At 39.5% G+C, this 12,997-nt stretch overlaps 1 long non-coding RNA gene across 1 annotated transcript; it reads right to left on the bottom strand.

Moving 5' to 3' along the window:
- Positions 1 to 9,160: 9,160 nt before the first annotated feature.
- Positions 9,161 to 12,441, bottom strand: LOC133931412 (uncharacterized). Its single transcript, XR_009911893.1, has 2 exons — positions 11,745 to 12,441; positions 9,161 to 9,696 (listed from the first exon to the last, which is right to left on the bottom strand). It is a non-coding gene; the product is annotated as an uncharacterized LOC133931412 (long non-coding RNA).
- Positions 12,442 to 12,997: the final 556 nt, after the last annotated feature.

The raw sequence follows: 12,997 nt of genomic DNA, 5'->3' as shown, positions 1-12,997 counted from the left end.
AAATTTGGCCTATATTTGCTTTAAGGCCAAATTTTCTTTGTGCACCGAGAAAAAAAATGGCTAGCCAATTTCTATAGCAGTCCAACCCAAAACTTGGGTGACCAAAACTACCGCCTCAATTTTGTCCGGAAAATTTGTGGGTTGGTCAAACCAAACCTCATTTTGCATGCCCATAATTTGGCATTGCAGTTTTGGTGTAGCCCAAATTTGGCTTCGTTTGCTGGGGAGAAATGTTGAAATATTGGATAAGTGCGAGCTTGGAGGTCTGTGTGGCTCGGTGATGCTGCGAGTCGGAACTAGGCATAAGAGAAAACAAGGAAGTGGTCCCAAAATTGGATGACAATTTATTCGTGTGATGATGGCTGTGACAACTAAAGTTTGGATGACAAACTTGGACTCCCTTGTCTGTCGTCTCTTACTTCGACTCCGTGTGGTGTGTGACTCATACAACTTGATTTCAAAGTACCGGAAGGGCCGTTAGAGATGGTGAATAAGAGCTTTTAAATTTTTTTTATAAGAATAAATTCTATGTCTAATTCGAATCTAACGTACATTAAGAATGAAACTAAGCACAACACCCTGCATAGTGGAAACAATGCGAAAGTATGCTCACAGCGAACAACGAAAGTAACTTTGATCAGATAAATAGTTCTCCGATCAATATTGATGAACAGTACTTCAGCTAGTACGGATAAACAGTACTCCAATTGGATAAACAATCATTCCAACCAATACTGATGACAGTAACTTCGACCAGATAAATAGTACCCGACCAGTGCACCGACCTACCGAAAAGTCAAAAAAAAGATCTGGTTGCTGAAAACACAATTAATAGATATTGAGGATAGAAACTAGAAATTCTGAACTAATAGTAGAACTAAAAAACAGCAGCTCAGAACTTAAAATCTAAACTAGAAAACTAATCAAATATGGTCCAAATCCAGTGAAATTTTAGTAAAACTTCTCACGCACATGGTGAATATTTATCTAAAAGATCTCCTCAAGGAGATCAAGAATTCACCATCGATTTCGCGGATTTGTCAAAAATCACATAGAAAGGGAAATTTTAGAGAAAAACAACTAAAATGTGCTCGTGTGAGGAAATTGTTTTGGAACCACTCTAGCAACCTTTTGCCTCAACAAAATCACTCAAAATCGCTACCAAAAGCAAAGAGCGAAAAATCAACCAGAGAGATCAACACCAACACAAATTTGCTAAATAACTAATAAATAGAAATAAGAACGTAGCAAGATTCATAGATATATGGCTGGGAAGCCGCCCTTCATCATTCCATTTTTTATGAAATTAAGTTTAGAGCTATGAATCCTAACTTATCTTTTTTAAACTCTAACCAAGCCTAAGAAATATCCAAATAAAAATAGGTCCTGAAGAGGTCAATTTGCACTAGCACTCTCCCATATATATAGGCATATAGACAATTTTCAAAATACCCCTAAAGACTAATACATAGATATTATTCTTGAAGGGTAAAATAGTCAAACTCTTTTGTTGTCCATTGGATGGATCCGACGCCTTCACGACCCTACTTTGTTTTCACGCAAGCTTTGTGACGATGCAACGTATCCTCCGACACCACCTCCGGTTTTGAGGAGAAACCGAAAAAACCGTCTGGCATGCTTCTCCAAGCATGACTCCTCGATGTCAACGCGTGTCCGACCTCCGCCATGACATTTGATGCCTTCATATCTTTGCGCTCCTGCCACCGAACCATCTCTTGACTTGCCATCGTCTTTTCACCTTGACTTGGTCAACACCATCTTCATCACATTTTCTTCCCATCATGTTTTCTTGCGCCCTCCATGTGAGCGTTGTAGATCGCCCATGGCTCCACCCGGCCTCACATGGTCTGTCGGCACCAAGCCTCCACTTGTCCTTCACCACTTTGCCATTGACCGCTATATCATATCTATACACTCACACATCATGAGCCAAGAAACATGTCTCTCCGTCATCCTCCATTTTCATCCCCGGTTAGCATAAACATAATCAAACATAATTAAAATTTGCTATGCATAACCGAAAGTTCCAAATCAACAATTTTATCAATCACTCATCATCAATAACACAATTCTCCCTTGTGTTCTTAATTTCAATTTCGTTTTATAAGTTTTTTTCGTTCACAGGCGAAAAGACCAAAATTCGTAAAATTTTATCAAAATTTTATTTATTTTTCGCCCTCTACTGTATAGATCTCATATGTCAGTGAAAAAATTCTAACATTAGATAATTTATTTCGTTCTAAATTTCCAAAATTTATAAAATTTTACTGAAATTTTAATCCAACCCGCGGAGAGTTGAGGAGATACAATCTTGCTGCATCTCCCTAGCTAGTCTGCTCTTCTCTCCGCGTGTTGACTTGACTTGGTGTGTTCACTCCCCCCGCATCTCTCTTTCCCTGCAATCGGATCATTCGATAATTAAAAGCATTGGAATAATGGAATGCCATGGTCTCTCGATTGGTTGTCGCAAAAGGGACGAGCATGTTTGTGCTGCTTGGGTTTGGTAGCTTTTTCCATACAAAGTAAATATAATTTTCGACTTTTATACTAATAGGATGTTAAGATATAAAAAAATATATAGTTATAAAATTTTATAAATATGAATACTCATAGCGAGTTTGAAATTTGAACCCGTATGGACAAGTTTTACCACAAGACCCTAACTAATTGGGTTGGGAAGCTGCAACCAGGGTTCAAAAATTCGATGGTAACTGAGCAAAAATCGTGATAACTTGCTATCTCGGTTTGGCTCGGTTTCAGAAACCGAACGGTAACCGAATTTGAATTCAAAAAATTCGAAATAATAAAAACATTTAGAAAAAAAATCTTTAAAAACTAGACACAATTCTAAGAACTTCTGTGAAAAAAAATTCAAAAATAATGTCGTTTGCATCATATTCTGTAGGGAGGAAGTTTGAAAAAAATGAAAAAAATTGAAACGTGCAGCTTAGTTATTAACTCATATTAAGGAAAATTTTAACATGAAAATATATATATATAATTTTTAAGAAGTATCTTAAGAGGATATTTAAAATTGATTTTACTTTATTTAGAGTTTTATTAATTTCTCTATGATTTTTACAAAGTTCACAAGCATAAAGTGAATATATTAAGAAAAAACACTTTAATTAACTTTTTCATATCTACAATTATTTTTCCTACGTAAATAATAGTATAAATAAACTAATAAAAGTGGTTTCACTAATTTTTGAGGTGTGATGGATCAGTTATGAATTAATCTAGTTGTAATACATTTACACAATCTTGCATGTTACAATAACTAATTCATGAGTTCATGTATTTTTAAAAGACATAGGATTATGTAAGAAGACTAACAAAATTAGTTTCATAATTTTTGGGTTAGCAAAGAGTAAAGTATGCATTTAACATGGTTTAACAAATACATTTTCTCATAGAAAATTTTGAACTTTTTTATGAGTATAAATACTTTTATCATGTAGATCATATTACAAGGAAACAAACAAAATTTGTTTCATTTGATTTGAAGCTCAGATAAATTAGTTTTTGATTTTACAACATTGAGATAATTTTTAGATTTTTTGTTGAACTTCACATAATCGAGAAAACCGCTCGATAATCGAGAAAAGCAAACGGTTACTGACAAAACCGAGCGGTTATTGACAATGCGGAAAAGTCGAGAAAACTGCTCGATAAATCGCAAAAACCGCTCGGTAACCAGTCCAATTCAACCGGTTACCGAGCGACTAAAATCGCGATTTTTCTTCCAAACTTCAAATTTATTCAAATAAATTTTGTTCAATTTTTTTTAAAAATTCACACATTTACTACGATAATCACGATTTTTTAATTACTGCCGAAGCTCGATAACTGATCGGTAACCTAAACCCTGCTCGTGAGACGCGCTAGAGCAACGCGCGCCGACGACGCCTCCACTTGCAGAGCCCGCGCCGCGTGTAAGACGACGGCGCAACAGGCCGGATCAAGCGGACCCATACAACATGCGGGCACCGCCGTGTTAGTCTTTACGCGCGTGCTGACTTGACTTCGTGCGTCCGCTTGCCCCACACGTACGTACATCATTCGATAGAGCATTGCACTGTCGTGGTCGAATCGTCGCGAAAGAGACGAGCATGTCTATCTGTAAGCTAGGTAGACTACTTGAGGTCGTCGGGGGCAGCAACAAAAGCTGCTTCTTGATGTTTTCCACCATCTTCTCAATATAGAGGAGATCCATGTTTTGTTTACATAGAATCTTCCAACGCTGCATGAAGGATAGCTAGTAATCTGTAAACAACAGCATTAAGAGAAGAAACAATTTTATTCTGGAAACCCAAGTCGTCTCTTGTCAGTCACAAAGTCACAGTGTCCATACACCTAAGTAAGAAGACTTACTTTTGTTTGATCTCATTATAAAAAACTATTTTGTAAGACACCTAAGTTTTATTTTTATAGATGGTTTATATATGACAAACCGTTTTAGCAGTAGGCTAGAGTCCTGTGTGATTTTTGGTCTCCTGTAAATTACCTATCGAAATTGCTCTATTACCATAGACGGATCACATAAAGAATCGTCTCGAAAAATATCTATTTCCATATACGGTATTTTATATAAGCCGCATATGGATATGAAGCATTTTTCTACAGATGATTCACATAAGTAACCGCTTATGAAAATAGAGATTTTCCTAAGCGGTTCCTTATGTGAATCATTTGTGATAATGGAGCTATTACCACATGTGGTTTACATAAAAAACTATCTTTGGAAATTAGTTTCTATAAACGGTTTGTTATGTAAACCATTTGTGGTAATATCTTCATAAATAGTGTATGTCCGTAGGGAGCTCGATTTAGACCGAGTTCAGTGTTGTTCGAACAATACAGCTCAAAAGGCGGCTGTGAAATTTGAAAATAAAGGGAGAATATTTTGTTTTTGAATTCCTTACAAGAGACATATAAAGTAAGAGTATTTCATCCCTAGCTAGCATCTTTTTAAGTCTAGATTTAGATTTATGGTTTATTTAGGGTTTGAATATGTTCTAAAGATGCTCATAGTTCTAGCCATTTAGATTCTCAATGAGCTAAATTTTGTGTAATGTCTATTCAATTGTGTAGATTCATATGACTGTAGCATTATATTTAAAAATATAGCTTCAATTTGATTTTTTTAGCCTCTAGGTGCTTTTATCACGAATGTAGATTTTTTTTATCTAGATCTAGATATAGAGGGAGAGAGTAACAAATCCATATTGTTTTGAATCATAAATTTGTGTCAATATAGGTTCAACTGTCTAGACATATTATAATCATAACATGCCTATTTTTCTATTTTTTTAAAAAAAATCTTTTTAATTATGATTTTCTTATTAATTAATTAATTTATGTATTTACTTTTATGGTTAAAGTTAAAGATGGACAAAACATGGATGTACAATGCACTAAGATATGGAGAAATATACATTAAAGGACTCTCTACTTTTATTGAAACCATCGAGAATGACACTTTGATTAAGAAAACAAAGGAAATATATTGTCTATGTTCTGACTGCAAGAACTAGAAATTATGGAACAAATCAAGCATAATCAAATCACACTTGATCTTGAGAGGTTTTGTCGAGGATTACATATGTTGGTCCAATCACGACGAACAACGTACAAGTGAGCCAAATGACGACATCGCTGCTGATCAAGTGGATGGTGATGACGAGAGAGTCAAAGGCAACACTGACATTATGATAGATGGTGATACTGATTTCAATCTGGGAGAAATATTGCGCCATGCAGAACCGAATGTTTTAAGGGATATGAGAGGTTTAGATAATTTCGAAGCATTATAGAAGGCATCGAAGAAACCTTTGTATGAGGAATCAAAGGGTGATGATAAGGAGTTTACAATGTTGCATTCGGTGTTTAAACTTCTAAGGTTAAAGGCCAACAATGGATGATCCGACAAGAATTTCTTGGATCTGTTAAGTCTCTTGGTAACATACTTTCAAAGCCTAACTCCTTGCCCACCACCACTTATCAGGTGAAGAAGCTTATCTGCCTGTTGTCATTAGATATGCAAAAAATACACACGTGTTCGAACCACTGTATCCTCTACCATAAAGAGTACGAAGCCTTGGATAGATGTCCAGTGTGCAATGCGAGTTGATACAAGAGGAATGATGATTGTGAGGACGAAGATGCTTTTACCAACGCGAAGAGAAGAAGTCATGCCATGGTGATGTGGTACCTGCTAGTGATCCCCTGCTTGCAGTGTTTGTACTCGAACTATAGGTATTCTGAACTGATGTGTTGGCATTTTGATAAGCGCAAGCAGGATGGAAGTAAGCTTTGACACCCCGCTAGTGCTAGCCAATGGAGAAAGTTCGATGCCATGTATCCAGATTTTGCTAAAGAACCAAGGAATGTAAGGTTCGCGTTGAGTACCGATGGAATGAATCCTTTCGGTGATATGAGCACCTCACATAGCACTTGGTCAGTGGTCCCGACCATCTACAACCTTCCTCTATGGCTGTGTGTAGCGAAAATAGTCATATTAGACCATGATTGTGATTTTGGTGATTAATGATAATATAGTCATTGGGACTAACATGTTTGTCAAGAATATATATTAGTAGATCTCATAGATGCAATATATCAAGAAGCCATCGTAGCTGGGATAAAATTTGGTTGAATTGGAAAAGTCCCAGTAAGATTTGTCCCACCGGAAGGTCCGGTGCAGAGGGGTTGAACTCACTTGAGAATTGTGTTTAAAGGCAAAGTGAAGGCTGATGACTTCACTGTAAGGTCCGATGCTCTATGTGTTAAACTCATTGAAGTATTTCTAACAAAGGGGAAGAAGGCTGAGGACATCACCAGATAGTCCGGTGATCTGCACTGGGTAACACCGGAGCATTTCTTACAGAGAAGAATGTAAGTGCAGAAGACAAAAGATCAACCCATCGGATGGTCAGATGCTTGGTTCGTGCACACCGGAGTATTTCTTGCAGAGGGGACTGCAATTGCTGAAGAATGAAGATCGACTCACCGGATAGTCTGGTGATCACAGAGATAGTTGCACCGGAGCATTTCCAAGAAAAAAAGAGAACGTTTAACTCACCGAATGGTCTGGTGTGAATAAAATGAATACCGAATGAATGCACGGGAGCATTTTACACAAAAAGGCTGCAAAGGCTCGAATGACTCAAGATAACTCACAGGAAGGTCCGATGATGGATTTGAAAGTATACCGGAGTGTATGGTATTCACAAAGGTATCAAGTGGAGTTTCAATAGCTAGTTTATGAGTTTGTACTCACCGGATGATCCGGTGTTAGTACTACTATTCTTACCAGGTCATCCAGTGTTAACAACTTTTCTGAGTCGTTAGAAAACAGGTAGTTAGCAGGTTTGAGGTTATATATACCCTTCAATTCAGTCATTTGAAGGTATGGCATGCTACAGAGTCTAGAGGAAGCTCATATACACTTGAGAAGACATCAAGCCACTGAAGTGCTTAAAATGTTCATCCAAGGTAATTAAGCACAAGATTAGAGAGTGTTTAGTGCTCATAGACCTAGAGTGAGTTGTAGCTAGGTGATGCAGCTTGAAGAAGGGATCAAGGAGTGATCCTAGCTTGTACCGAGTGGTACGTTGGTATCTTGGAGTCTTGGTGACTCACCGATATCTTGGGACTTAGTGGCTCAACCTTGTCGACCCTTTGACTTAGTGTGGAGCGGAGGTAAGACACGTGTACGGGGACGCGGAGACCCTTGCCTCGGTGGCTCAAGCTCTGAAGTGATCATGACAGCAAGTGACCGGAAAAGAGGCTAGTGATGAGACATTGTCTTAGTGGCTTGGTGGATCATCGTGCTTGAGACCTTGTCTTGGTGACTTGGTAGCTCAAGAGCTATGACCGAAAGAGACTTGGCGACCGGGAGCATATCCTTTGTGGAGCTCAAACGTGGACTAAGGGTGACATTCAGGCCATCGATACTACGAGATAAAAATTCCTTGTGCTGAGTTTATCTCTCTACATTATTTACGTTTCCATATTTACATACTTGTAATTTATCTTGCTAGAGTAGGTAGCAATCCTCTTGAACAGTAGAGTAGACATACTAGATAAACCTAGAGCACATTTAGATAGAAATTGATATAGGTTTGCCTTGTAAAGTTTTTGGAGCCAATTTATTTTAGATTTCTAAGTGTCCTAATTCACTCATGTCACTGTTCCCCACACTATGTATAAAGCGGAAGTACCTTATGTTGTCCATTCTTATCCAAGGATCGAAACCACCTGGCGACGATATAGATGTGTTTCTAGAACCATTGATAGAAGATATAGCGAAACTGTGGAATGATAGGGTCTAGGTGTGGGATGAGTTCCGATGACAGTACCTGACGCTGAAAGCCATAATTTTTATTAGCATCAGTGATTATCCAACCTTTTCCCCCCTAATGGGATAGGTTAAAGGGAAGAAGGATATGTAGTGTACTTAGATAAAACCGCATCTGTGTATCTTCCATACTCATATAAGGTAGTGTACATGCGACACCGATGGTTCTTACTCAAAACTCACAAATACCGTAAGATAAAAAAATATTTTGACAACATGGTTGACGGGAGATTACATAAAAAATGCTAAACTGATTGGTGTACCTGTATCTTGACATGAGGGGAGATTGTCAGGGAGAGGGACCAAAGGAAAGAAAATTTTCATCGGTCATGATTACAAAATATTGTGAGTAGAAGAGAAAAGACTCTTAGCAATGTTAGCTTGTGGATTTGCCTGTGAAAATCTATCTATCTATAGACGGACGCTAAAGTGCGCCGTCTGTAAAAACTATTTTCATAAGCGGTTAACTTAAGGATTCATCTATGAAAATCTATTTTCGCAAGCGGCTCACTTAAGGAATCGTCTGTGAATCCACAAGCGGTTCCTTAAGTAAGCCACTATGTGAAGAAGCCTAGGTCTTCGAACACAGACGGTTACGCTAAACGTTTGTAAAAGCCGGTTACAAAACATCTATAAAAATAACTTATGTAGCCGTGTTTGTCATTATCTTTTACCATAACACCATCTCTGTAAAATGTTTCGAGTTTCTTTGCAGCTCTACCCAGTGAAAACCATATCTAATTAACTAAGCACCAAACAAATTTCGCCACACGACACTGAAACATAATATGGTCTGCTGTTTCAGCCAATCCACACAGGTTACACCAAAATAAGACCCACTAGTACATGTTTTATTTTTTTCTTATATGTTTCTCTAAAACGCAACAATTCAAATATACAATCTCAACAAATCAAATACGATATCTAAACAAAGCTCGTAGACAGTGAACATGCCTTTGCGAATTGTGGGACTAGGATTTCAGACGTGCAGTGGCCGTGCTCCCGTTCAAATCTCACGCCGAGCCGTTCCTCGCCAAAACACCGCAGCGCTGCAACTTTCGCCAGATGCTCCATGGCATTCGCACCACTGCGGATATGGTGCTGAGAACCTTCGAGGCTGCCGCGCGGCGAACGCGTTATCAGTGACATGTCATTCCCCGCTCCGCCGTCTCGCGCGCTGTAGAGTTTCCCGGAAGTCGCAGAGAAAAAGAAGCCACGCGGCTCGACAACTCTATCCCGTCGCGAGTCGGCGACACCCCGCCTCCACCAGCACCAGCACCAGCACCACAGCCACACTGCAGGCTCCATCTCACCTACCTGCAACGCGAACGAAGACTTCAGTCGTCGGAAGAACCGCGTCGGCGTTGGAGGTACGTCGGGAAAGCGCCCGGGCGGACCGGCTGAGCCACCACCCGCTCGCATTTTCCTTCGCCGTGAAGGAAAGAATAACTTAATGCATGGTCGATCGGATGGATGGTTTAAGCCGGAGATCGATCATAGCGCATCTTCCTTGTCAGTCGTCTCCTACTTCGACTCCGTGTGGTGTGTGACTCATACAACTTGATTTCCAGGCTCTGGTTCGATACGCCATACGCATCGCACGTACTGCATGCCGTGTTTGCATTGGGCGCTCCATTGTTTTTGCGATACTTCTTCGTTGTTTCGAGATGGAAAGTGTCGCTAGAACCGGGGATTTCTAAAGGATCGGAACAGAGATCAGAGAGGGTGAATAAGAATCTTTAAAAATTCTTTGATAAAGAATAAAGTCTATGTCTAATTTGAACCTAACGCACATCAACAATAAATCATAACTAAGCGTAACACTCTGCATAGTGAAAACAACACAAAAGTGTGCTCACAACAAACAACGAAAATTCTCCGACCAGTATTGATAAACAGTAAATACTCTGATCAGTACTGATAAACAGTACTTCGACCAGATAAACAGTCATTTCGATCGGTACTGATGACAGTAACTTCGATTAGATGAATAGTAATCGACCAGTGTACTCACCTATAGGAAAGTCCAAAAAAGATCTGGTTACTGAACCACTGTTCACAGATGTTCAGGATAGGAACCGGAAGTTCTGAACTGAAAGCAGAACTGAAAAACAGCAGCTCAGAACTTAAAATCTAAACTAGAAAACTAACCAAACGTAGTCCAAATCCAATGAAATTTTAGTTAAAGCTTCTCATGCACATGGTGAATATTTATCCAAAAGATCTCCTCAAAGAGATCAAGAATTCACCATCGATTTCACGGATTTGACAAAAATCACATAGAGACGAAAATTTTAAAGAAAAACAACTAAAATGTGCTTGTGTGAGGAAATCATTTTGAAATCACTCTAGCAACCTTTTGCCTCAACAAAATCACTCGAAATTGCTGCCAAAAGCGAAGAGTGAAAAATCAACCATATGTTCAAGAATAAGAGATTAAAAGGAGAGAGATCAACAACCTTTTCCCCCTAATGGGATAGGTTAAAGGAAAGCAAGGATATGAGTGTACTTAGATAAAATCGCATCTGTGTATTTTCTATACTCATATAAGGTAGTGTACATGCGATACCGATGGTTCTTACTTAAAACTCACAAATACCGTAAGATGAAAAAATATTTTGACAACATGGTTGAGGGGAGATTACATAAAAAATGCTAAACTGATTGGTGTACATGTATCTTGACATGAGGGGAGATTGTCAGGGAGAGGGACCAAAGGAAAGAAAATTTTCATCGGTCATGATTACAAAATATTGTGAGTAGAAGAGAAAAGACTCTTAGCAATATTAGCTTGTGGATCCGTCTGTGAAAATCTATCTATCTATAGGCGGACGCTAAAGTACGTCGTCTGTAAAAACTATTTTCATAAGCGGTTAACTTAAGGATCCGCCCTTGAAAATCTATTTTCACAAGCGGCTCACTTAAGGAATCGTCTGTGAATCCACAAGCAATTCCTCAAGTAATCCACTATATGAAGAAGTCTAGGTTTTCGAGCACAGACGGTTGCGCTAAACGTTTGTAAAACCCAGTTACAAACTGTCTATAAAAATAATTTATGTAGCTGTATCTGTCATTACCTCTTGCCATAACACTATCTCTGTAAAATGTTTTGAGTTTCTTTGCAGCTCTACCCAGTGAAAACCATATCTAATTAACTATGCACCAAATAAATTTTGCCACACAGACACTGAAACATAATATGGTCTGCTGTTTCAGCCAATCTACACAGTTTACACCAAAATAAGACCCACTAGTACATGTTTTATTTTTTTCTTATATGTTTTTCTAAATCGCAACAATTCAAATATACAATCTCAACAAATCAAATACGATATCTAAACAAAGCTCGTAGACAGTGAACATGCCTTTGCGAATTGTGGGTCTAGGATTTCAGACGCGGTCATTGGCTGCGCCTGCAGTGGCCGCGCTCCTGTTCAAATCTCACGCCGAGCCGTTCCTCGCCAAAACACCGCAGCGCTGCGACTTTCGCCAGATGCTCCATGGCATTCGCACCACTGCGGATATGGTGCTAAGAACCTTCGAGGCTGCCGCGCGGCGAACGCGTTATCAGTGACATGGCATTATTCCCCGCTCCGCCGTCTCGCTGTAGAGTTTCCCGGAAGTCGCAGAGAAAAAGAAGCCACGCGGCTTGACAACTCTATCCCGTCGCGAGTCGGCAACACCGCGCCTCCACCAGCACCAGCACCACAGCCACACTGCAGGCTCCATCTCACCTACCTGTAACGCGAACGAAGACTTCGGTCGTCGGAAGAACCGCGTCGGCGTTGGAGGTACGTAGGGAAAGCGCCCGGGCGGACCGGCTGAGCCACCACCCGCTCGCATTTTCCTTCGCCGTGAAGGAAAGAATAACTTAATGCATGGTCGATCGGATGGATGGTTTAAGCCGGAGATCGATCATAGCGCATCTTCCTTGTCAGTCGTCTCCTACTTCGACTCCGTGTGGTGTGTGACTCATACAACTTGATTTCCAGGCTCTGGTTCGATACGCCATACGCATCGCACGTACTGCATGCCGTGTTTGCATTGGCCGCTCCATTGTTTTTGCGATACTTCTTCGTTGTTTCGAGACGGAAAGTGTCGCTAGAACCGGGGATTTCTAAAGGACCGGAACAGAGATCAGAGAGGGTGAATAAGAATCTCTAAAAATTCTTTGATAAGAATAAAGTCTATGTCTAATTTGAATCCAACGTAATCAGCAACGAATCATAACTAAGCGTAACACCCTGCATAGTGGAAACAACACAAAAGTGTGCTCACAACGAAAATTCTCCGACCAGTATTGATAAACAATACTCTGATCAGTACACTTGGTCTATCGGCACCAAGCCTCCACTTGTCCTTCACCATTTTACCATTGACCGCTATATCACATCTATACACTCACACATCATGAGCTAAGAAACATGTCTCTCCGTCATCCTCCATTTTCATCCCCGGTTAGCATAAACATAATCAAACACAATTAAAATTTGCTATGCATAACCGAAAGTTCCAAATCAACAATTTTATCAATCACTCATCATCAATAACACTTCTCCCTTGTGTTCTTAATTTCAATTTCGTTTTATAAGTTTTTTTCGTTCACAGGCGAAA

This window comes from Phragmites australis, chromosome 10 (assembly GCF_958298935.1).
Source record: "Phragmites australis chromosome 10, lpPhrAust1.1, whole genome shotgun sequence".
In the NCBI taxonomy this organism is placed as follows: domain Eukaryota; kingdom Viridiplantae; phylum Streptophyta; class Magnoliopsida; order Poales; family Poaceae; genus Phragmites; species Phragmites australis.
The sequence above is the reverse complement of the archived record's forward strand: the minus strand, read 5'-3'. Positions and strand labels throughout refer to the sequence as shown.